The sequence below is a fragment of the Dermochelys coriacea genome, chromosome 7, assembly GCF_009764565.3.
Source record: "Dermochelys coriacea isolate rDerCor1 chromosome 7, rDerCor1.pri.v4, whole genome shotgun sequence".
NCBI classification, from domain to species: domain Eukaryota; kingdom Metazoa; phylum Chordata; order Testudines; family Dermochelyidae; genus Dermochelys; species Dermochelys coriacea.
Window position 1 is genome coordinate 20319333 of NC_050074.1, and position 25995 is coordinate 20345327.

General features: G+C 45.2%; 1 protein-coding gene and 1 long non-coding RNA gene across 5 annotated transcripts in view; both read left to right on the forward strand.

The window, feature by feature from the left end:
• GRIP2 (glutamate receptor interacting protein 2) overlaps window positions 1–25995 on the forward strand; it is a 490758-nt gene that overhangs the window by 175784 nt on the left and 288979 nt on the right. The window lies entirely within an intron of this gene.
• On the forward strand, window positions 935–18844 carry LOC122461173. Its single transcript, XR_006282956.1, has 3 exons — window positions 935–1284; window positions 14835–15056; window positions 18006–18844. It is a non-coding gene; the product is annotated as an uncharacterized LOC122461173 (long non-coding RNA).

Sequence of the window (25995 nt, forward strand, 5' to 3'; positions counted from 1 at the left end):
GAGAGGTGTCACTACACAGGGATTAGAGCCCACCATTTGTAGAGTATTCCGGGACGCTGCAGTGAAAGGCACTGTGTGGATCTCTAAGACATTGTTATTTTTACTTCATTCCAGAAAGCCTCTCGAATGTGAACCCCAAACTATTCAATTTTCTGTGAGAGTGTATCCAAGTGAAAGTGAGCTTCAGTCTTCCAGTCACTGGGGTGCATGGGAGAGCACCTGAAGGAGCAAGAGCTCTGCCTGGGGGCAGCCTTTCAAACTCTTCAGTCGTGACCTGCTTGCTTCCTCAAGCTCTGGTTGCAGCAGAGGTGACATAGAAAGGGTTTTACTATCCATGCCCTAATTCTGTGGCTCATTCAGCCAGTGTAAATTGATGTCCCTGAAGTCAGTAGCATTACGCTGATTTATACCCGATGAGGATGTGTCCCTCGGGTGTCTGTAAATAGATAGACTATGGAGCAGCAACGCTTCTGACAGTAAACTGTCTGGAATGCTTCTCTCATCAGGCACAGAGTCGCTTTCTCCTTCGAATCTTTCCCCAAAGATCTTCCTTTGTGCTGTATATTGCATTATGTTTATGGGTTACGATTGCTTGAAGGAATGTGAGTTAAACTTCCATGAGCTTCTGTCCAAAAGGTATTGGGGAAAATACAAATTATTCTACCTCCTTTCTCTCCTCCCGAGCGCTTGTTTCCTCCACCCACCTTGCATCTGAGCAATCACATAATCATATGCTGCTGAGTAAACCATCCAGCCTAACATTCTGCACATGGGGTAAATGGAATAGTAATGATAACCAACACAGATTTCCATTGCTTTTCTAAACAAGTGTGTTAACAGAGCTGTCTCCATTTGTGAAGACTGACGTCGTGGCATCGCCACCGCTATTCTAGCTGGCAGTGTTTCTGCTGTGAGGCAGGTGAGCTCATCACAGTATGGGTGGTGAACAACAAAAGGAAAGGTGGTTCAGTTTGGGCAAGGCCTCAAAAGGTCAGATGAGTCTCAAACTTTGAAGGCCTTTCTCTGTTCTCCCACACAAATCCTTCTCGTTTTTCTTCCTGCCTATTGTCAACCCCAGTGTGGGAAGGGAAGAGTTGTCTTAGTTCTGGCACATTTTCTCTCTAGAGCTTTGGTCAGTTTCTGTAGTGAAATCTTGCACCTTCAGAGTTTTTGCAGCATTAAGGGACCTCAGAGCATATTGGCTTCCCTCTGCCAAACCTAGAGCAAACCCTGAATATGCAGGATTTGAAGGCAGCTACTGGCTTCGGATTGATTTCAGCAAAGGTAGGAAGTAGAGTGTTTACACCATGCCCTTAGTTCTGCACAACGGGGTCAGCACTGCACGGGCTTTGTGAGACTGGGGGATTTGAACCCACAACTGCAGCTAAGGAGAGGGTGCTACTGAGTAAGTCACGGTGACACCTAAGTTTCTGGTTTGGAGTGTCATCTTAAATCCAAATGCAAGTCTCAGTTTTGAGGGGAGGCATTTTCCCAGACGTATGCGTTTAGTTAGTGTTTTTGTGTCTGGTATAAGATGCTGTCAGACAGACTTTGCCTTCAGTGAAATCCCTTGCTTCATTGACACTAGCAGGAGTGAACTTCAAAAGGTTTGGAGTTCAGGTTTAATTCAGAAAAGTGTCTACAAGTTTGTGTGCTAAGCTTTCTCCAGGGGTTAATGGGAGCGGGAGCCAGGGAGGGGAGGGGCACAGCTTTCCCATCTTTGCTAAAAGTAGAAGGGAGCTCCCCTGCTTTCCTCATCATTCTTGGTTGGCTTGGCTTCTCCCTCCTGTTTCAATCTGCTTTAACCACTGCCCATCTCCAACTGTCCAGAGCTGCTCTTAGGTCTGTAACATGTGCCTACTCCAAGGTTTCCCATATTTGCTTCTGACTGGGCTGCAGATCCCATGAGAACCAGCCGTTCTTGCAGTTTGTTTTGGTGCCAGCTCAAACCCAGAGCTGAAGGGCAGAGGTTGGGCAAGGAGTTGAGAAGTGGGGATTCTGGGAGTGCGTGCTAGCGTCTGGGACAAGGGATGTAAGCTACTTCAGCAGTGACAGAACAGTCCTTAATATTTCAAACTGGAGGCCTAGTGCGTGTTGGGTTGCAATAAGAAGAAAACAAAGAAAAATGCTTGTGTGTAACTGGAGCTCCCCCCTGAAAACTCCCAACCTGAGTTATAACCCAGCCCTTTAACATTCTCTCTTCAGAGGCATGTGCTGCTTCTGGCAACCTGATGGCTGTTTTTATCATTTTCTGGGTTCCCTCTGAGGGTCTGCCTTGGTCTTTGGTGCTCAGTCCTGCCTGGTTAGTCAGGCCTGTGTGGAGTGTCAGGTTAGTATAATTTTTGGTGGTGCTCAGAACCCGCCCTTGCCCAAACTCCGCCCCCCCACCTACCCAAGGCTCTGGGAGGGAGTTTGGGTGGGGGAGGAAGTCTGGGGTGCAGGCCCTAGGCTGGGGCAGGGGATTGGGGTGCAGGCTATGGGAGGGAGTTTGGGGGTGCGGAGGGAGGGGTGCAGGGTGAAGGCTGTGGGGTGTGGCTGCAGATGAGGGGTTTGGGGTGTGGGAGGGGCTCAGAGTGAGAGTACGGGTGTAGGGGGTGAGAGCTCGCTCTGGGGCTGGGGGTTTGGGTTGTTAGAGAGGCTCAGGGCTGGGGCAGAGGGTTGGAGTGCAGGGGGATGAGGGCTCTGGCTGGGACTGGAGATAAGGTGTTGGGGTGCTGAAGGGGCTCAGAGTTCGAGCAGAAGGTTAGGGTGCGGGGGGATGAGGGCTCTGGCTGGGACTGGGGATAAGGTGTTAGAGGGGCTCAGGGCTAGGACAGAAGGTTGAGGGTGCGGTGGGGGAGTGAAAGCTCTGGCTGGGGGTATGGGCTCGGGGGTGGGGCAGGGCTGGGGATGAGTTTGGGGTGCAGGCAGGCTGCTCCGGGACAGGGGCCAGAGAGGAGGATCCCCCCAGCCCTTTCCCTGCTGGTAGCAGCGAGCTCTGGGGGAGGAGCCCCCCTTTCCTACCCCCCGAGCAGCACACTCACTCACACCACTGTCACTGCATGTGCTTCGAGGGCCCCTCTCAGCTCCAGGAATCTCCCTCACCTCCCACGCGGTGGGTGCTGGAGGGTGCTGCGTGGCCTCCTCCCCTGGTGCTGCCCCTGACTGTAGCCTACTGGGGGTGAGGGATGGGGCTGCCTCCTTGCCCAGCATGGGCAGGAGCGGTGACTGCAGGCAGGGCGGGGGGCCCTGTGCTGGTGGAGGGTCCCACCTAGAAAAGGGAAGGGTCTGAGGTGGAAGGGCAGGCTCAGTCAGTCTGCCCTGGCAGTGAAGATGGGGGGCACTAGGACCCTGCAGCAGCAGTTGCAGCAGGGAGGCAGCATGGAGCTGCATGCAAGAGGCAGAGGCAAGGATGCTCTGCTCTGAGGCGCGCGGTGGCAGCAAGAGGGGGCTGGGGGACACTCGGGGGAGGCGTGGGAGTGTGGCAGGTGGGGCCGGGGGGGGACACCCGGCCCCAAATATTGGTGGAGCTGGGCCCCTGGGATCTGAATATTGCTGGTGCCAAGGAACCATGTGGAGATATAACTCGCCGCCCCTGTGTGAGTGAACACACATACACACACACTCCTTTATGGAACCCAGGGAAGTTCTCGGCCTCTGGTTGGGGTTGTTCATTTGACCTTACCTGATTTGGTGTCATCACTCTCCAATTTGTTTGGGATGGTGTGTGTTATGGGATCCCTCCCAGCGGTGGCAGTATCTCTGGCACCTGCCTTTGATTACTGATGTGCTTGCTTAATCTGTTGCAGGAGAAGAGTTTGGGAAACAGCAACTATCTGTCATGAGAGAGTGATGGTTTTATCAGAGAGAAGGAAATATATTTCTTCCACCCTCAGCACCCTTGCAATTGCTTAAAGCATTTTGTAAAGCAGAATTTGGAGTTTACCTGTCAGACATGAGTCATATTGTTTGCTGAAGGGCAATCAGAAGAAATGTATTTAGTGGTAAATAGGGCAAAACAGCAATAATGATCTAGGTTTCAGAGGGATTTCTTTGTGCTCTCCTCCCACATGCCCTCTGCTTGCTGCTAGCCATCAGCAGAAGCATTAGAACCAGCTCAGTATATGGCAGACTGGGGGCCAGAGACTAAAATGGGATCCAGCTGGATTCCTGTCTGGTAACCAGGAGTATAAGTGTGTGTCTTGCATGTTTCCACAGTTGAAAGGTCAGATGTTTACTCAAACATAGCCAGACCTCTTCCTTCTAGTGTTGTTATTTTGTTAATTTATTCTTCAATGTATTGTTAAGCACCAGGAATGTTCTCAGTAATATTCAAAACGCACACTGAAAATGACCCCTACCCTGAGGATCTTGCCATCTGAAAGTGAGATTTGGTGATGATGAGACACTGGGAGGCCCAGAGGAGGGAATGACTTGGAATGATGTCAACTTTTCTTTTTAGGAATCAGGCTGAAAAACCTGAGATTTGGTTTCCTAGTGCAATATCAGGTGCTTCCTAACTGTGATGTAGGCTGCAAGTACTAAGAGACTAGCTCTTTTCAATGGATTTGTACTTCCTGTTGTGACCAAAACTAGGCAATACTGGTGGTCAGGGAAACGGACTAATATCTTTCATGTCTTAACCAAGTTCCTGGGTTTCAATCTGACTTTCAGGGGCAAAGATTCAGAGTTGCTCTGATTTTATTCAAAGCTGGTGTGTTCATCCCTATCAGCAGAGCCCTGCGTGAGACTATTTTTAATCCCGCTCCCAACCCTGCCTGCAATACCCATTCCCATTCCCACTTGCTCCTGCCATTATGGCAGTGGGTCCTGCGGGACTCATGAGATCCCGGTTCCACTGCAGGACTCTACACTAGTTCCGCACAGAGCTCTGCCTACCATTAACCAGAGAGAGGTTAAGGCACTGGATTGGGAACCAGGTTATCTGTGTTCAATTGCTGGCTCTGCCACAGACCTGCTGTGTGGCCATGGCAAGTCCCTCAATCTCTGTGTGTCTGGACAAAGGGAAATTAAAAAAAGAACTTCTTTCCTCTTATCCTTTGTCTGTCTTAGTCTTTTTAGATTATAACCTCTCTGGGACAGGCAAAGCTCCTAACACAATGAGGCTGATCTCAGTTGGGGCCTCTCAGAGCTGTAATAATGGCTCACTGTTTTGGGGGGACACTGGCTCTGACTGAGTTCTATTTAACATGTTGTCACATTGGGCCCCTTTGTATGCAAAGGGGAGCTCTGAGTCTTCCACGGCTTTAGTAACCTCTGTGCATGGAGCAGAATAGCAAAGCATTACCTAAGCCTCCCTCTGTGTCAAATGTATTGGGGGGGTCTGTAAAACAAAGAGACCTGCCTAATAGCTAAATAGTTGTTTGTTGACTAAGGAATAAAGAAATAGAGAATTTGCCTAAACATTTACAAATATAAAGCCTTTAATAATCCACTGTAAAATTGCTATGAATTGTACAGGTCTTTTCATGCACTGTGTATCCATGGTAAATCCATACAGTATGCTATCAGAATGAGTGATATCCTATTTTGCTAGTAACAGGAATCGTTCATTACTTCTAGGGCTGTTTTCAGGTGGCAGCTTGCAGTGGCAATAGATTTTTTTTTTAAGCCCAAAATGTCACCCTCATGTTATCAAGCAAGATTGTTCACTTAAAAATAAAGGGCCTCTGCTCACAGGGGTTTTATACCAGTGTAACTCCAGTGAGTTCAATGGAGTAAACTCTTGACTTACAGCTGTGTAAATAAGGTCAGAATCGTGCCCAGATAATTTCAGGGATGATTAGTTCCAAGGTTTTGTGCTCTAGCAGTTCATGTCGAGAGACCTGCTTTGAAATGCTGATTGAGGGTAAAAATTACAAAAGAACCTAAGTGACTTAGGAGCCTAGGTCCCATTGAAAGTCAAGACACAGTCACTTTGAAAATTTTACCCTCCAGCTGTAAATCAAAATGTGCTTGAGGATCTCGACCTAATCACCAAGCCCAATATTTGCCAAAGTGGCAAGGGAGTTTGGATATCCCAGCTTGATCCAACTGAATCAACTGATTTTCAAAAGTACCAAGCAGCCATTGCTCCCATTGGCTTCAAAATGGAATCGCAGGTGCCTTGCACTTTTGGAAACCACATCCATGGTATGCCAAGTTGGGCACCCAAGAAGGGAGGCACTTGCAAACAGTGGCCACTTCTGAAAATTTCAGCCTTGCTGTACATTTCTCCACATCACCGCACATACTCAAAATATCACACAGCTGAGCCTGAGCGTGTGGAATGGCACCAGGGCGGTTTCAGAGGGAGGTGCATTGGCCATGCTGTGGGGGCTGTGTAGTGCAATAGTGGGGCACTCCAAGAACTAGCGTAGCAGGATGGCTGAGACGCAATGACAAGGCTGTGTACCAAATAGCTGTGAGTGGAGAAGCCTTGCATGAGAGACTGTGTTGTTAGTGCTAATTAGTCCCTTGCTTTCAAGAGCACCAAAGAAAGTTCAGTAAATAATTAATTAACTGAAATCAACTTTCTGGATATGTAATTGCTAAGGCCCTGCAAAGTGCTGTTTCTGGGTATTGATTCACTAGTGTACTACAGACTTTCTTGTTTCAGGCAGGGGCTTAGTATAGAAATGCCTAGCACGTTTTGCCGTGCTATATAAAAACAACATTGTCTCACCTGACTGGACTCAGCACTTGTTTTGAAGGCATCCCCATGTCCCCCTCCTGCCCCCGCACACATACTGATAAATAAGCTGCCTTTTTGTTATCATAATGTTCTCAATGTCCTGCTATTACCACTAGAGCTGGATAAATATCTCAGCATGAGTTTCTGAGGACATTTGCTCAAATACAATATTGACTTGACTTTGACTGTTTGAGCCCTTTTCGTTTTCAGGAATATTCTATTAAACAAACCTTTACCTGACAGGAATACAGTGTGGCCAATGCCACCTACTCAAAACTTGAGTTTGGCTCCCCCCAGCCCCCCAAAAAAATTTTAAATAAAAACATTGGGGATTTTTTAAAATTTCACTTTTGATTTTGTAAGCCTTTAAGGCACAGTTGGTTCACATTTTTAGGCTTCTGTCACCATGAAGGCTAGAAAGTTACTATTTTCTTAAAGGAAAGCCGAGGCTGTCACATAATCACTTGACTCCAAGAGCTGGTGATTTAAGGAAAAAGACGTAATACTGTGAGACTTGTGATAAAATTGCAAGAGTTTTCAACACTAGAGATATCCATAAATGAGCCAGAATAAGGCTCTAATTTGATCATTTAAGTACTGTAGTGCATTAGCCTCTGCTAACCCCTCTGTAAAAGTGGCAGTTTTATCCAGAAAGAGGAAATGTTAAGAGATAATTAGAGAATATTTGCCAAACTCTAATTTTGAACTTGTAGATGAGAATATTCGCACAGGAAAGATAAATCCAAGACTTATCCAATCAAGGAACAGAAACAGTGCCATGTGACCTATGAGTTCAATCAGAACAAGCCAGCCCAATTTGAATAGTCATAATGACTGATTGCAAACAATCTACAGACTGCATGAAATCTTGATTCCATTCAAGTCAATGGCAAAATTCCCACTAAGTTCAGGCGTCAGGCTTGTGGTATCATTGTTTTAGGTATTGTGCAAACACAGATGAAAACCCATTCCTGTCCCATACTGTTTGTAAGAATTATTCACAAAAATAAAATCACAAATAATTTGAACAATAAATATATCCAAAAAAATCATAAACTGCTAAGGGACAGTTTAAAAACAGAAAAAAAGACTAAATCATTGAATACAATGTTAGCTTCAATTATTTGTTCATTGCTAATCATCTTGCATGATGTTGCATGTTAACTTTGGATACCATTTGTCACTTGACTTTATGGTTGTGACACTGATGTGTAATATTATATATGACAATGAAATGGCTGTGTTAAGAGCAAATTAGCAGTTTTAATGCATGGAAACTTGTTAGGTATAATTCAGTGCTGTGTCTTTAGTGGTAAATAAACTACTGTGGTTAAGGTGAGGCTCCATTATAGCCCTCCAGGACATGGGCAGCACGTCACATAGGCTGGGGGAGGCTGTGCCTCCCCAAACAGTCTGGCGTGGCCCTGCCACACTCCTCCCTGAAACCCCCCCTTGCCCTTCCCCCTTGTCCCCAGCCCAGGCAGGCTGCTCCTCTTCAGGGAAGTGTGCTGGGGCTGGAGCTAGGGTGCCCGGGACGTGGGGTGACTGGGGCTGCCCAGCGCTGGGGGCCCCCGGGTGTTGAGCCGTGCCTCCTGGCAATCGGGGGGAGGCGCTGGGGCTGCCCACCCTGTGCTTGAGGGTATTGGGGGGGCCGCAAACCTCCCACCTGCCCTGCACTTGGGGGCTGAGGTGGGGGGGGCTTCCGGCAGGGGATGGAGAGCGGGTCCTCAGGTGGGGAGGCAGGGCTGGCGGCTAGCCTCCCCCAGCCGGCGGTTCACCCACTGCCCATGCTGCAGGAGATTTGTGGGTTTTAAGATTTGCAGTGGACTTCCTCCAGCACATCCAACAAAAGGCCTTTGTGTCACAGTGCATGACCCAACACGGGTGCTTAACTTATTTGTCCACAGCTTTTGAAGCCCCTTAGATGTCCAGCAACTTCATTTTAAATGCACCCATTTAAATGCAAAAGGGTTCTTTCTTCCTGGCATGAGGTATCCTCCCTGAACCTCTCTGTCCCTTATTCTTTAGAATCATTTTTTTCTTTTGTATCAAGGATGCTATGTAGACAATAAATTGTATTGTGTTATGTTCCTGATCATTAGCCTCACTGCCTGAAGCACTGAACCATCTGGCACACTGAGAGTGTTGGGTTATTTTTACAGAGGTTTGGATGTAAAACTCGCCATTGAAGACAGAAATGAGAAATCTGTTTGCAGGTTTGGGAAGGTGGAGATCTTCTCCAGATTTTTGGCCTGACCACTTAAAAAATGGAAAGCTCAGTTACTCCAGAGAAAAACCTTTCGTGCCTTCACATTCATCTGCATCTGCCCTAGAGGACTCAGTTGAAAAGATATATTATGAAAAGAAATAATGTAAAATGATTGTTGCTTTCTTAGGTACAGTATGCTACCTGCCTTAGTGATAGCTCTACAATTTTCCTCATATTTTTAAGAATCTCAGCCTCAGAGAACTATGGGTAAAATTTTCAAAAGCACCTAAGTGACTTAGGAACCTAAGGACAGGTTGACACTAGAAAGTTTGCTGGCATGGCTGTGTCAAGGGTGTCATTTTTTGCTAATTTAGTTATTCCAGTGATCACCCTAATGCAGACACAGTTATGTCTATATAAAAGTGTTTTTGCTGGTATAGCATATGTCGGTTGGGGAATGCACCCATTGTTATACTGATCTGTGTCTACACTAGGTGGGTTTTGTTTGTTTAAATATATTTGTATAATTAAACGGGCAAAATCGCCTTAGCGTAGACTAGAACTAGACCATTTCCAAAACAGACTTAGGCACTGGAGAGCCTAAATGCCAAAACTGCTTTTGAAAATAGGATTTAGATGCTTTTGAAAAGGTTACCCAATATAAATATTCCTTCGTCCTTCTCAGCACATAGCCTGAATAAGCCTTATCATATAGGCATTCACAACCTACATTATACACGTCAGATGGACCTATTCCCTAAGATTAATTTCCTACAGTTGCAGGGATGGTGGGTGGGCATTGGTGGATGCCTATATCTAATCTCTCTCTCTAACCTATGTATGCCTTTCTAATATGCCCATTGCTGGAGTACCTTGATCCTTCTAGCATTTGCCTTCTTTGTCACTTTGTAATCCCAGATATCACTCTAATAGTGACAGTGCATTTTATGCATCTTCCATGGAATTATTGTTTCTTAAAAGATAGACCTGTTCCGCTCCAAGACTGGACTTGTTTTCTTGTGGGGAGATCTAGAGCTACAAAAACGACTCTGATTAGTGACTCTACGCAGGGTGCTCTGGATTTCTATTTCTGTTGTATGCCTCATGCTGGCACAGACTGGGATTGCTTTGCATTCTACTTTTAAGTATAATGACACTTTGATTGAACCTCTGTTTGCACTACCTGACTATTTCTTCTGGCATGTGCCATGAATGATTCTGTATCTCCGTGATTTATGTGACTGCTCTCCTTCTCTACTGATGACATGAAAATCAGTCTACATGAAGATGGTGGAGCAGGGGTCTTATATCACTTTGTTTTTTTTTCTGTAGTCCACATGTGACCTGTTGGTACAATGTTGCATAAGCTTGTTGAGTGCAAGTTATTGTCAACACAATGATAGATGGTGACTCTCTATTATTGTGACACTTTAGCTGGCTCGTGATGGTCGCTGAGGTTAGAAAGATGCAGAGTTATTTGGGGGGGGAATAAGCATAATGGTTATGATTAATAAATCTCATATACATGTAAGACTGGAAGGAACCTCAAGAGATCATCTAATCAATTCCCCACACTGAGGCAGGATTAATGTACTTATACTATCCCTGACAGATTATTGATAGACACAGGGACAGTCTACTCCAGCAAGGCAAGTTTCACTGAATATGCAGGGAGAAATCCAGGCTGAAAAGACTGGCAAAGTGTTTGTTGATCATACAGGATATATCTGAGATGGGCTGAGGCAATTGGCGCGTTCAGCTAGATTAGGGTTTATCAATGTTCATGTAAAATGGCACCAAAATCTCAAGGGGGACTTTCACAAGATTTAAGCCCCAATGACAGAAATGTCATTGGATCAATTTAGCTCATGTCTTGAGAGATTTCTTTTTTTCTCCTCATGAGAGCCATTCTCGTGAGATTCCTGCACATCCCAACTTGAACTGAAAGGAACCAAACCTGGTTTGAATTCAGGAATTTGATAGTGAAATTGCCAGTGCATTTCAAAGAGATTCACATTGAGATTACCAGTTTTAGCTCATTTGGAGCATATATGAGGAAAAGAAAGAGAAAATATTAGTACTAATTAGTTCTCATTAGCATTAGACCAGCACACAGATGTTTTTGTTTGTTTGTTTTTCTGTGCAAACACCCATAGTGCATGAAGAGCAGAGTGAAATTGCGATAGCTGTCATATACAATAAGATCTGACATGCTAGGGTAGGCGATCAGCTGCTGAACCAGTTTTCATGATGGCATGGTCCCACCTTTTTACTTGTATATGTTTAAGTTTTGAAACAGGGCCCATTTGGAATTAATCTAAACTGGAGAGAGAACGGGAGGAAAGAAGATGGGATATGAATGAGAGGGGAAAGGAAGGGAATCTGATGGAACACGGGTGAGTATGAGCAAGTGGGAGATTGGAGGAGACTTGAAAATGAAATTCAGAGACATGCACGGCATTATCAAATATAAAAAAGATGACCTTAGGAAAGCCTGGCTTGAAGACCTCTTGTGGAGTATGGTGATGAAGCTTCATTTTTGGTTTATGTCAGCACCAGAAAGATTGCAGTAGCATTATAGGCATGCAATTCATAGTTCCCCTAGCTAAAGTGTTTTCTTGTTTGGGTAAGCGCAATGCTCCCTATGGCACTGTGTAAGTAGGCGAGGATTTTCCAAAATGGCTGCCTGAAGTTAGGTTCCTAAATCCATATGCAGGACCAGAATAAATGGCCTGATTTTCAAAAGTTCTGAGGAATCTGTGGAAGTCAAAACTGGCCTTAATTGATAAGCACCTGGGGCCTTTTGCTCCATCTGGTTTGTGCAAGTTGCAGGTGCCTAATACTTTTTGAGATTTGGGCCCATTTATTTAGGGGCCTAATCTAGATTTAGGAGCCTAATGTTGGAACGGTGTGTTATTGAAAATCTTGGCCCATAAGCACACTGTTTTCACCATGATTGGAACCATCCATATTCTGTGAAGAGACCCCTGGGAATGAGTAAATGTTGTTCTTCCTGCAGAAGAACAATACACATGTTGGCTCCATGTAAAAATAGTAGGCAGGGCACTGTGAACTAAAAACCACATGCAGGGTTCAAGGGAGACACACTCGCCTGGGAAATAGTAAATTCTGCATGTCCACTGCAACGTTCTGGTGCACGTTAGGACACAATGCAGTGATCACATTAATCCCCAAACAGTCATCCCACATCTTGCATGCTGCAATAGGCTGATTGTCCCAAAGGTGTAGTCCCCATCCCAACCCTTCAAAGGAAAAACTCGTTGATTCAAAGATAGATCCACGCTCTTGAGGGAATGAGAAATACCTTGTGCTTATCATTTCAGGGCAGTTTTTGAAAGTGTCCCTTAGTTCTCCACTGTGGAAAGATGGGCAATTGCTACTGTCTGGAGTCCTGCTTCTGTTCTGAGTGTCCCTATGGTATGTATCCAACATCACCTGAATCACTGGATCCATTGGTTGGAGAGAATTATGCTGTTAATTTATGATTACTCTGAATTATAATGGAGGTGTTTTTATTTTACTTTAATTTAATTACATTTTCTAATATTTCCTGACAGCGAATGACCCAATGGAATTAGGCTGGATTTAATGCAGAGGCATCATGCAAACTTGCAATATGTTTTAAAGAACGTAGCTGCATCGCCAGGGCTTACGTCCCTGAGGAAGAGCCCACGATAATTAGAGAAGAGCCAGAAAATGATCCGAAAGCAGCCAATTTCCCCTTTTTCTAATGGGGTGGATATACATTTATAGGAAGTTATTACATGCTATTGGAATCAGTTTGAGCTTACATTATTGTATAACTCCTGGAATTGTAGCCACATCTCCTCAGAGTCTACTTTTTCCATTTAGATGGAAAATGTTTTTCTTCCAACTTGCTAAGTCTGCCATCCCAGTGTATCACTCTGCGACATTCAATTCCTTTGCCAGTTTCCATTTGTGTCAAATCTGGCTCTTTGCTGTACAGCTCAGTGAAAACACCTGTAGTAGCAGTTAGATACCATAGTGATGGGCACCATGATAGGGTCTAGAGGCCATTGGGGTTCACTGGAATAACCCTTCTGAAACGATATCTCCATGTGCCAAACTGGTCCATAGGAGGAAATCTTGCTGCCACTGCAGGACAACAGAGTTGAACAACAGGGTTGACTTGGTAGGTGGGCCTTGTTACTGGCTAGCTCAGAATGATATAACCTTCTGGGTTTGGCCAGGGATCCTACAAGGACTCCAGAGTGGATTATGGAATTGCTCTCCTGTACTTTGATTATGTATGGTTTGGTTTTTTTTTGGTTACAATTGCTGGTGACTATAAAGAAAGAGTGGGTCTGGGACTCGGAGGGTGGGGGCCTGTGGTGGGCCTTATGTTTTCTAATTGGTTTGTTGTGCTACCAGACTAAAAGAAACACAGCATCTTAGGAAACAGGGAAGACTTTTTTTAAAGTCATCCAGCGGGTCTGGTATATCCGTAACTGGGGGAGATCTGGCCTTGGTTCCATTGGATAGCTCTTTGTCCCTTGTAGGTGAAAGAGGGAACATGGCCTTCAGTGAAATGGATGACACATCAGACCATGCTACATCTCGCGAAAGGTCAAGCAGATTGTTCTGCAACAGCAGCAAGCACAACTCAAGGCCAATGAATATGAGCAGCAGCAACAGGAGTTCCAGGATCAGCTAGTCCACAAGCTTACCAGTCTGTTATCTTCTGGCCAAGTCTTACCTCCTAGTTGGCTGTTAGTCCTAGTCCCCACCCTTTCCAGATTGGGATCTTGTGATGACCCCAGAGGGAAATTACGGTAGTTGTGTGGAAAGGGATACTTGGTCATCTGGGTGCCTGTCTTTGGGCAGGAAGATTCAGACAATTTATTGATCCTAGACAAGGATTCTGCAAAAGAGTATGACTGGCTGAAAGCAACTGCCTAAATGAGTGGGGATTTCTGAGTAAAGCAGTCACTGCCAGTTTTAGACAGACACATTTATTGCCACTAGGTGGACAGATGCAACTAGAATTGATCTTAGTTTTGGGCCTCTAGTGCTACTGTAATAACAAGGGACTGTCCAGTTCATCCAGAACTCGTCATGGGACTCTGGAAGAGTGCACACTGCAGTGGGACCTCTACCACCTTTCCACAGGGTACAGTGTTCATTCCCCTGGGATACAGGCACATACTTCTTTCTGTGCAAGGTCAGCGAGTGGTGCAGAAGTGTAGGCAAGCAATCACCTCATCCATGCCCTTTCCCCATCCTCTTTGGAGTAGTCTTGTGCTGGGATTGTGCCTGACCCAAGTACTGATGCAAGGGGATAAGATTGTCCTTTGTCCCCTCTCTTCCCTGTCACCACCTTGTTCACCCACACAGGACCAGCCACAACCTTTAAATGTAAAGGTAATTTTCTGTTGATGAAAGGTGCCAGATGAACAACCCCACAGACTGAAGTCCTCTGTTCAACCACAGAACATCTATGGGGCACCCAGCTCCTATATAAACAGCCCCTCATTCTGCTCTGCTCCTGTTTTGGAGGAGATCAACTTTATGGATGAGAAGATAGAGCAGAATGGACGTGGAAACTGAACTGAGCACAGTTCCCAACTTTCACGTGGTAAATAAGCACCCCGACTTTCACAATAAACCAAAAATCAAGCTGATCCCATTTCAAAAGAAGATCAAAACATGACAATCTCTAAGAATCCCAATCTCTATGGGGACTAGATCCCCTGGTGTGCAATCTGGGATTATGATAGGCCAGCTGACTCCTCTCTCCCTTCCCTTGCTTGCCCCCCCTTCCCCTGCTTGCTGGGAGCCGATCAAAAAAAAAAGAAGCAACAAACTACAAGCCAATCAAGGCAACAAGCTACAAGCCAAAAGTAGCCAACAAGCAACTCACAAGCCAATTGAGCCAAAAACAAGCCCAATTTCTGTGGTTTTTTTTAACAGGTTTGGCATGTCTGACTCTGAGCCCTCTCTCCTTAGACTGCTATGACGGATGCCAAATCTGTGATGGCAATACAGAAATATAACTGGTAATTGGATATACCTGATGAACAGAGAGATGCAGTGGACAGATGGTTCTCAGCATTCCACATATTTGCATTTATATGTGATTTGGGTTGTGACAAACAGGCACTAAAACTAGGATCACAACCTTACTTGAAACAGGTCACCAAAGAACCATCTGATGGTAGCAGCTTTCCCACCAGGCTGGCCCAGATTTGAACTCGTGGCTTAAAGATGATAGCAGCTTTCTGCCTTAATAGTTAGGAAAATAGGTCCTGTCAGAGTTACCATCATAATTATCTATTCTGACCATTCCACCATTGAGTTTTCCTGTGAACCTTCCCTAGTCACATTTTTTCATAGATAAACTGAGAAAGCAGGGAAGGAAAATCTTGCCCTTTAGCACCCTTACGTGTGTCACTTTTTACCTCATTTGAAATAATATAGTTGTTTAGATGCTGGATTGGAAATGTAGGCAGCAGTTATTCATACTTTTAAAAATACTAGGCTCTGTCTCTGAGTCTCCAATCCTGCAAAACACTTACTTAACACATGTGTAACCTTGATCAAATAGTGATATGTATGTCTGTTGCCGGATTGGGACCTAAATTTGAAAGTGTGGCTCAAGCAAAGTATGGCATCAAGGAAAAATATTTCTGTGGTGGGAATTTTGTGCAAAGGCTGTTGAACAGCGTGATTCTGAAAAGCCAAGAAATGCATCCTATGCATTAGGTAGGAGTGGTACTTAGTGGACAGGTTCTGGTCAGGTATTGTATTCATATAGCAGCAAGGGTACAGAGAACGCTTTCCTCTGAAAAGGTCATGTTGGATTTGTCAAATATCTAAGTGATGGCCCCTGTCAGTTATATGACACTGCAGAGGACAGAGCTTTTGGGAGAATGGCTGTTCTGATCTCTAGCATATCCTTATAGGCATATGTGGTTTTTAAAAAAAAAAAAAAAAAAAAAATTCTGATCAAAGAATTTTAATGAAACGTACAAATACCAAGAGGACAAGCCAAATGTTCACATAAGCATGACTAACATGACTATAGGCATAAAATCATTTATCTGGGCTACATAGCTGTGAGGAGGGTATGATTTAACACACAAAGACCACATCCAGTTTGTATCCAACGGTATTAGTCTAATAGGACCTTTGATAGAAAAAAAAAGTCAACCATTCTATGTGGAGAGAAAGGAAGATCACTTAGTAGGAAGAATCTCAGGATGGTCTAATTGTTCACTCCAGTAAGATAATCTTACATGTAGGGATCTGTCATGAACTTTTGGATAAACGGAGAATTTTCATTTTTGTCATGGTATTTGTGTTAGCTAACAGCTTAGCCTGAAGCAGGTCTCTTCTCTCTCTCTCTGCTGATTCAGAGAAGTCCTTTTTGGATACTGATGGTGTGAACTTCAGAGTTTCAGATGTCAAGGCAGATAACCGGACTGATGTCCAGATTCTTATCCAATCATTTAATGAGCCCCTTTGGAATAGCTTATTGAAAACAAGACTGAAAAGTGATTTGGTTACAATGTATAAGTATCTTCACGCAGGGATGGGTGGATATGGGGGGGCGGCACTTTTAAAAGTGAGAGGGCTATGCCTTCTCATTTTATTACCAGCTGTAAGGGTGAGCGACAAGGGCGAGGGAAGAGCAAGCAGGGGCAAAGCCTTGCGGGGAAGAGGCGGTGTGGGGGGTGGGGCTTCAGGGAAGGGAGGTGGGAGAGCAGGACCTCGGGGGGGAAAGGGTGGTGTGGAGGGCAGGGGCCACGATTTTGGGTGCTGGTGCCCCCCCCACACGTTTAGCAAGCTTCCATCAGTTCTGCATTCGCAGGGTAAATTCTAGGTGCTAAAGGGCTCTTGCATCTAGCAGAGAAAGACATAACAAGAACCAGTGGGTGGAAGCTGAAGCCAGCCGAATCTGAATTAAAAATAAGACACACATTGCTAACAGTGAGGGTGATTAACACTGGAACAAACTATACCAAGGGAAGTAGTGGATTCTTCATCTCTTGATGTCATCACAATCAAGATAGGATGCCTTTCTGGAAAGTATGCTTTAGCCAAACACACGTTATTGGGGTCAATATAGGGGTAAACCGAGTGAAATTTAATGACTTATGATATGCAGAAGCTCAGACTAGACCATCTAATGGTCCCTTCTGGCCTTAAAATCTATAATTTAAGCAATCAAGTTGAGAATTTGATACATGTTGGCTCCAGCTAGGTCAAAAACTATGAGACGATAACTTGTTTTGGTACTTTCCTTGTGGTTTTCCAGAGCCTGTTCCTGGCCAAAACCATAAATTTAAAAGAGGCTTTTGAAAACGAAAAGCGAGGAAAACGTGAACTGTTTTTTTGAACCTCAAAAAAATTGTCTTTTTTCAGGTTTCACTCACTTACTGCTTTCTTCAACTCCCTATCCTCTCAAGCCAGGTCAAACAGTTCTGGGGGGGAACAGCACTATGGACAGAGAGGAAAAATTCAGTTCTTTAAAAGTTGGACTGTATCCTTGTTTATATATAAGAAGTCCTGTAATGCTTCACATAAGGAACTGGGAGTTGGGAGAGTGAGGTTTTATTTCCAACTCGCCATGTAACCCTGGGCAAGCCACTTAACATCTTGGGGTCTCATTTTACAGAGTTGTAAAATAGATATAATACTTGCCAAACTCACAGAGTTTCTGTGAAGTATCATTAATGTTTGCAAAGTGCCTTGAGATCCTGACCCTCTGATAAAAGGGGCAGTATATGTAGAAACCATTAAAAGGGATTAACCCGCATGCAAAAATACCTACAGTCTTTGCATTCCCATAGAATCTGTACTGAAAGGTCTCGCTTGAGTGCTGTACATGAGATCAGAATGGAGCTAGTGGATGTTTGATTAAAGCCTGAATATGAACGGCATGTGTTTGTGGCCTTTGCTCCACAGGAAGGGAAAAGTGTGAAGAAATGTGAAGGATGTAACATGATTGTGCAGCCTTCTGAGGGAATACATTTAATCTCTCACCCATTGCTAAGTGATATACAATAAATGTGCCAAGATCTCTATCAGCAGATTATTTTCAGTAGGTTCATGTCTTGTTTTTTTTCCTGATGTTTACAGAAAGACACCTGCTGGCTTTTATTGATGTGAAAAAGGGTGGGGACGCTGATCTTGGCATGTGAGGTGCTATCCATGTGATCTGTGATGCCAAGTATCCCAGCTCGGAAACCACTGAGTCATGACAAACATAGCCAGATGGGGCTAGGAGAGTCAGTAAGGACTCCCAAGTGCCCTCTTCCTCTTTTTCTTTTTACTTCTGTACCAAAGGAGCAGCTTCTAAATGGTTTTATGTGTAGCCAGCTGGGAGTATCAAGGTCTTTGTCTCACCTGCAGCCCATTACATTACTTTCTTGAACTCGTATTGTTTTCTTTGAATCACACCTCCAAAGAGACTCCCCGTTCCACCACTAAAGCTCCATAGATATGCACTGGCTTTACATGCTGGGGTAACCCCTTCCTTCTAGTAACCCCAGGGACTTGAATACTTCCAGGCAGGACAATGAGCAAAGCTGGTTAAGGCTGCTGCTAACAGACCAGCAGGTGTCACTATAGAATGATGCCAAGTTACCTTTCTCTCTGGAAGCTGAGTGGAGAATGCAGCCTCTGGACTTTTTATTGTATCCTTCCACCTATAAAGCCAGGTAAATTTAAGCCAAACAAACAAACAAACCCTATATCATCTGGGTAGCCTTAGAATCAGAGAGCGAATCATTTACGGGCAAGAATCTTTCTCGTTTGCATCGCATAGGCTTCCAGTAGTTAGAAACTTGCTTTCAAAAAATGTCTTTTCCTCGGAAAACAACAACTACGGCAAGACTATCTAGCTATTGAAAACAATGACATTATAATTAAAATCTCCTCAAAATATCATGTCAGTAAGATAATTATATCCCACTACACCAACATGTATAGTATATTTTCCATATGATCATAAATACTGACTGACTGTCAGTATAACATTAAAATTTACTGTCCTTGGAAGAAATAGCTCCATCAATTTTCCATATTCCCATCAGTCTGCAATATTAACCAATATACTACACCAGACCCCAAGAAATGTTATTTTTCACTGAAGGCCATATTTTATTGATTGTTATTCTTATAGCCAGTATTTGACATCTAGATATTACAATGATGGGTGCCTTGGAAATACCTTAGACAGACACAGTTTTTGACCCTAAAAAGTAAAATTTGTTCTTCTTCAAGTGCTTGTTCATGTCAACTCCAATCAGGTGTGTACACGTTGCGCAGAAAGTTTTCCCTTAGCAGCTCCCATTGGGTCGACTGTGGATCCCTCTGGAGTGGCGCCTTCATGGCGCTCAATATATGACCCTGCTGACCCGGCCCCTCCTCAGTTCCTTCTCACCTCCAGTGATGGTTGGAACTGTGGTCGCTTGCTTAGCAGGTGCTTCCCTTAGTGTTCTTAGTTGTTAGTGTATATTTTGTATAGAGTGAGGTTTGGGAGTGGGGTTCTGAGGCAACCTTGGCACAAGCCCTACAGCCGGCCCAGGTCCAAGTCGCCACTAAGGCAACTCCGAGGCATGACCCATTGCAAGGCCAGGCTACTGCCACCTTGGCTATGGTCACTACAGAGGCCCCAGACGCTGAACAGGAGGAGGTCAGGGGGGCAGGAGGACCCTGTACCACCTCTGGCCTCCTCATCTTCCTTCCCGGACGAAGCAGTGATGGGACCTTCAATCTCGGGTCCTCCCCTAATTGACCTTAAGGCCCACCAGGACCTTCTACGAAGGATTGCCCATAACATGGGGTTACAGGTAGAAGAGGTGGTCAAGCCTGAAGACCCCAAGGTGGACATCCTTGCACCAGAAGGACCGTCTAGGGTGGCTCTGTCAATAATAAAAACAATCCAGAGCATATTAAGACTCTATGGCAGACCCCTGCCTCAATCCCTACCATTCGAAGGCACAGGGTTATTTTCGGAGCAAACAGACTCCAAGCTGCACAGTCTCAAAGACTCCCGGACAACTATGAAGTCGTTGGGTATACACACCCCAGCAACCCAACGGTAACATTTCAAGCCCCAACTGCAACAGCAGCGCCCATATCCTCCTTGGCCAAGGCAGGATTTTTATAGTGTAGGGGCAGGAACAGCAGGCACAAACCTTCCAATCCCCCTTCTGGGCAGGGCCAAGGCCCAACCAAATCTTCATCAGGCTCTAAAAAGGCCTTTTGAAGGTGCACCAGAGGACAGTGCACTTGCCATTACACCAGCTCTTTCCCCCTGTTTTATGAATCGTCTGTCCCACTTCTACCATGCTTGGTCCCAAATAACATCAGACCGCTGGGTTCTTCACACTGTAAAAGTGGGATATTTTCTCCAATTCTGCTCCTCCCCTCCCTCCCCCCTTCCCCGTTCCTCTTCAGGGACCCTTCTCACAAACAACTCCTTAGCCAGGAGGTGCAGACGCTCCTCGCAGCAGGGGCAGTGGAGGAGGTTACTCAGGAGCTAAGGGGCAAGGGGTTCTATTCCCACTATTTCCTAATCCGCAAAGCCAAGGGGGGGGTCTCAGACCCATCCTCAACCTGCAAGGACTCAACAGATTCATGATGAAGTTGAAGTTCTGCATGGTCTCCCCCCAAGTACAATTATCCCTTCCTGGATCCAGAAGACTAGTACGCCGCCCTCAACATGAAAGATGCGTATTTTCACATAGCTATTCGACCTGCACACAGACGATTTCTATGGTTTGTGGTCGATCAAAAACAATATCAGTTCATGGACCTTCCCTTCGACCTGTCAACAGCTTCCCAAGTGTTCACCAAGTGCATGTCAGTCATAGCAGCCTTCCTCCAGAAGAGGCAGGTGCAGGTATACCCCTACCTTGAAGACTGGCTACTCCGGGGGTGCTCCAGGGAGCAGGTAGAGTCTCAAGTCCAATTGGTCAGATCCACTTTCCAGAGATTGGGTCTCCTCCTCAACATGAACAAGTCAATCTTAGAATAGATTAGAATAGAATAGAATTTATCAGGGCAGCGCTGGACTCAGAACAGGCAAGGGAGTTCCTGCCAAAGACCTGGTTCCAAACCATAAAAGACATTATTCAAAACCTCAGGCGGTACCCGACTACCACAGCAAGGGGATGCCTGAGTCTCCTCGGCCACATGCCGGCCTGCACTTATGTGGTCCACCATGCGAGACTGAGGCTCAGGCCAGTCCAGGCCTGGCTCGCTTTGGCCTACCATCCAGAACGCAACAGTCTGGACGTAGTGATCATGGTGCCAGGGCAAGTACTAGAGTTCCTCCAATGGTGGCTCGACCCCCTGGCAGTCTGCGAGGGAGTCCCATTCAACAGCCCCCAGCCCTCCTTGTCCCTTGTAACAGTTGCGTCAGCTCTGGGATGGGGCATGCATTTGGGAGACTTACAAACACAGGGCCTATTGTCATGGGAGGAGCTTCCCCTTCCTATTAACATCAAGGAGCTCAGGGCAGTATGGCTAGAATGCCGTACCTTTCAGGCCTGTCTACGATGTTAGTGCATGGCAGTGATGACGGACAACAGCACTGCCATGTTTTACATCAACAAGAAGGATGGAGCCCGTTCCTCCCCACTATGTCAGGAAGCCCTCTAGCTATGGGAGTTCTGCATAGCCTACTCCATTCACCTGGAGGAGTCCTATCTCCCAGGAGTGCAGAATGAACTAGCAGACCACCTCAGCAGATCATTCCACGATCAAGAGTGGTCCATCCATCCGGATGTCACACACTTCATCTTCCAAGGGTGGGGGTTTTCCCAGGTCGACCTGTTCACCACCAGGAGCAACAGGAAGTGTCCAATGTTCTGCTCCTTCCAGTGTCACAATCCTGGCTTGATCATGGACGTGTTTCTGCTTCCCAGGGAGGTCACCTGTTGTATGCCTTTCCCCCAATCCCTCTTGTGCACAAGTACTTCTCAAGGTCCGCAGGGACAGAGTGGAGGTAATTCTGATGGTCCCAGCGTGGCCTTGACAACACTGGTACACTATGCTCCTGGAGCTGTCAGTGGACACTCCGATCAAGTTATCACTGCATCCCGATCTGATCACTCAGGACCACGGCTGCCTTCACCACCTGGAAGTTTCATGATTAAACTCCATGGAGCTTCCGTGCTCAGAACCAGTAAGGGAGGTTCTATTTGGCAGTAGGAAACCATCTACTAAGGCCACATATCTAGCTAAGTGGAAAAGATTGAGTTGCTGGTGTGCACAGCAGTGTTCACCTCCACTCCAGGCATCTGTACCACCCATTCTAGAGTACTTTCTGAACCTGAAACAACAAGGACTGCCAGCGTCATCCATCAAAGTACATCTCGCTACTATCTCAGCCTTCCAACTGGGATTGTCCAATCTCTATTTGCTAACCCCATGGTAGGCCTTTTCCTCAAGGATTTGGAACACCTACATCCTCAGACAAGACAGCCTGTCCCAGCATGGGACCTCAACCTTGTCCTCTTCAAATTAATGGGACCTTCTTTTGAGCCAATAGTGACTTGCTCCCTTCTCTATCTATCATGGAAGGTAGCTTTTCTGATGGCCATCACATCAGCTAGGAGGGGGTCAGAGCTAAAGGACCTTATCTCTGATCCACCCTACACAATCTTCCACAAGGATAAGGTGCAACACAGGCCTCACACAGTCTTTCTTCCCAAGGTAGTGTCACTCTTTCATGCTAGCCAAGACATTTTTCTACCTGTCTTCTATCCTAAGCCTCATGCCAGTAGCTGTGAGCAGAGGCTACACTCATTGGATGTTTGGTGAGCATTAGCATTCTACATCGAACTTACTAAGTTGTTCAGGAATTTGAACCAGCTGTTCGTAGCGGTAGCAGACTGGATTAAAGGATTCCCGGTCTCATCTCAAAGAATATCTTCCTGGATCACGTCCTGCATCCACACGTGCTATGAGCTGGACAAGGTCCTAGCTTCGGTACTTATGGCAAATTCCACAAGGGCACAGGCCTCATCAGTGGTGCTCCTGGCCCAAGTCCTGATACAAGAAATTTGCAGGGCAGCAACATGGTCCTTGGTGCATACATTTACCTCTCACTATGCTATCACCTAACATGCTAGAGATGATGCAGCATTCAGCAGAGCAGTGCTCCAATCAGCATTTCCTTAACTCCGACCTCAACTCGGTGGAGCTTGGGAGTCACCTGATTGGAACTGACATGAACAAGCACTTGAAGAAGAAAAAACGGGTACTCACCTTCTTGTAACTGTTGTTCTTTGAGCTGTGTTGTTCATGTCCATTCCAATACCCACTCTTCTACCCCTCTATCGGAGTAGCTGGCAAGAAGGAACTGAGGTCGGGCCAGGTCAGGAGGGTCATATATTGAGCACCATGAAGGAGCCAATCCAGGGGGCTCCACAGCCAACCCGACGGGTGCTGCTAAGGGAAAACTTTCCAATAACTGTGCACGCAGCGTGCGCATACCTGATTGGACTGGACATGAACAACACATCTCAAAGAACAACAGTTACAAGAAGGTAAGTAACTGTTTTTTCTTATGATATTGAATTAATTAGGATGAGTTGGAGATTTACCTATTTGTCAAATGACCTATCAAAGTTTGATGATTTCAGTGCCCTGAGAGACTGATTCTCCACTCTATACCTGTTCTACACTGGGAATTACACGGATTAATTGTGTAGTGTAACACATTAGAGAACCAGGCTGGTACTATTTATTTATACATAGAGCAATGTAACTCCCATGACCTACTCTCAGAATGAGGCATTTATATCAGTGGGATGCTAGTACTATATAACTAATAGTAATAGGGCAAAACCACTGCATGCTGACTGCATGGTATAACCACAGTATTTCGATAAAGCCATCAGTGTAACTACAGCTGTGGAAGACAATTTAATATGGCCAGCAATGTAACTATACTGTTAAGAGGGTATAACTAACTACACAGACAATAGTAGCAAGGTAACGATGTTCACAGGAAAGCATAAACATACCAATAATAGCCCCCATATAAATCAGAGGATCTCAGTATTGATGCAATAGCAGCAGTGTAACTTTGCTCAGCGGAGAGGGGTATAACTATCCCAATGACCACAATGGGGTAATTGCACCAATGGGAGAGTATAACTCTACAAATTATAACTGTGTATATAACTCTTCCAATAACAGATGGGTCACCTGAGTATGGGTCAGAGCAGTGTCTCTAGGTGTCAGGGCATGAAACTCTGAAGAGATGAGACTTTAAAGCACAGCTGACTACTCGGAGCTTGACTACAAAAAAGAAACAAAGCTTATTGAAGAAGAGTTGCACAATCTGTGTCTAGAAGACAAATGAGATAAACCAAGCAAGGTGTAGATTTTCTGTTTGCTTCCTGTAAACCCCTCAGAAATTGCGTAAATATATTCATGAACATAGCTTTCTCCCTCAGGCATCACCACAGAGAGATGAGAATAAAAATGTAATAGATCCATCCCTCTCAGGAACAGAAATCACACATGGATGGATGCAAAAATCGCTGAAACAAATGGTTAGACTTCCATCCAGTCACTGAATTGAAGAGGACAGAGCAGACACCAGATAAGAGTGATACATAGTAAGTAATACAAGTAGCTAAAACAGCCATTCTTGGAGGACTAGCGTATAGAGACTTGTACATAGGTTTTGAGCCAACTCTCAGCCTGAATTCTTCTCCCCATCCTGACAGGTTTCAGAGTAGCAGCCGTGTTAGTCTGTATTCGCAAAAAGAAAAGGAGTACTTGTGGCACCTTAGAGACTAACAAATTTATTTGAGCATAAGCTTTCGTGAGCTACAGCTCGCTTCATCTGATGAAGTGAGCTGTAGCTCACAAAAGCTTATGCTCAAATAAATTTGTTAGTCTCTAAGGTGCCACAAGTACTACTTTTCTTTCTCCCCATCCTGACACCCTTGAGCATACAAGTGAAATAAAGCCCCAGGTTGATATCGTCATTATTGTTTAGTAGTCTACATGCAGTGAGTTGGTTGCTATACTCCAGTACCTAGTGAGCAGGTGTCTACGTTACAGAATTGCCATCACTGGCACCCTTGTTGCACTCTCGGAATACAGGCCAGGGATTGAATGGCCATGAAGATCAATCTCATCATGTATCTCTAGAGGATCTCTAGATCGGTAGGGCTGTGTGGTGCTACACATGGGATCTGTGATACCAAGCACTCTTCAGGGCCATCCACTAGCACTACATTCACTAAACACTTCAAAGGGGAAAAGTTGAACCATCCAGTGGCTCTACAATCCCTTTCCCAGACTCCGAATCCATGTTGGGTGACTGGATATTGCCATGCAGCAGAGCAAGAACTATGAAGCAATCCTCTCCAAAAACAAACAAACACACCACCCAGCACCTTCAGAGATTCCACCTTCACCCTTATTTGGTTTCAGAATAAACCTTTGCTTGTGTGTAGCCCTTGAAACACAACGCTGCGGACCACGTACGGCCCTCGCATGGCTCTGATGGAATTCTTCCATGTGACTATCGAGCAGTAAAACGGACCAATTACTTTTAATTGCTAGTGGGTTTTTTAGTAAGCTTTTGCTTTGTCTTTCTATTATTAACTTCCTAGCTCCATGAGGGCACAAGATAGACTCCTAAGCATCAATTGATCCACACTCGGATCTCTCAAAGACATAACATAAAGGGAAACAATCAAAGATAATAGTTCCCACCAATTTGTTCTTATTTTTCTTATCTTTTTTTTTCAAGAGATTATTAGAAACAATGAATAAAATAAATGATTTTTAAAACAGGAAAAATTCCTCAGTGCTACATCATTTTGGGAAACATTGCAGTGTAAATGTTTAGCAACTTGATTTTATTTCCCTTTGCCCCTGCTACAATGTATCAGTACCAGAACCACTCCATAGGAATTGCTGACCTGGAACAGATCAATGATCTGCCATGGCAAAGCTGTATTTTCTGAATGGCTCCCTGAATACCCAGGAATAACCCCATTATAAAGAGGTGAGCTAGTGTGATTGGTCACTTTACCATAATGTACCAAGAAATGTCCCCTGTACTGCAAGGGAGATAATCATGAAGCCC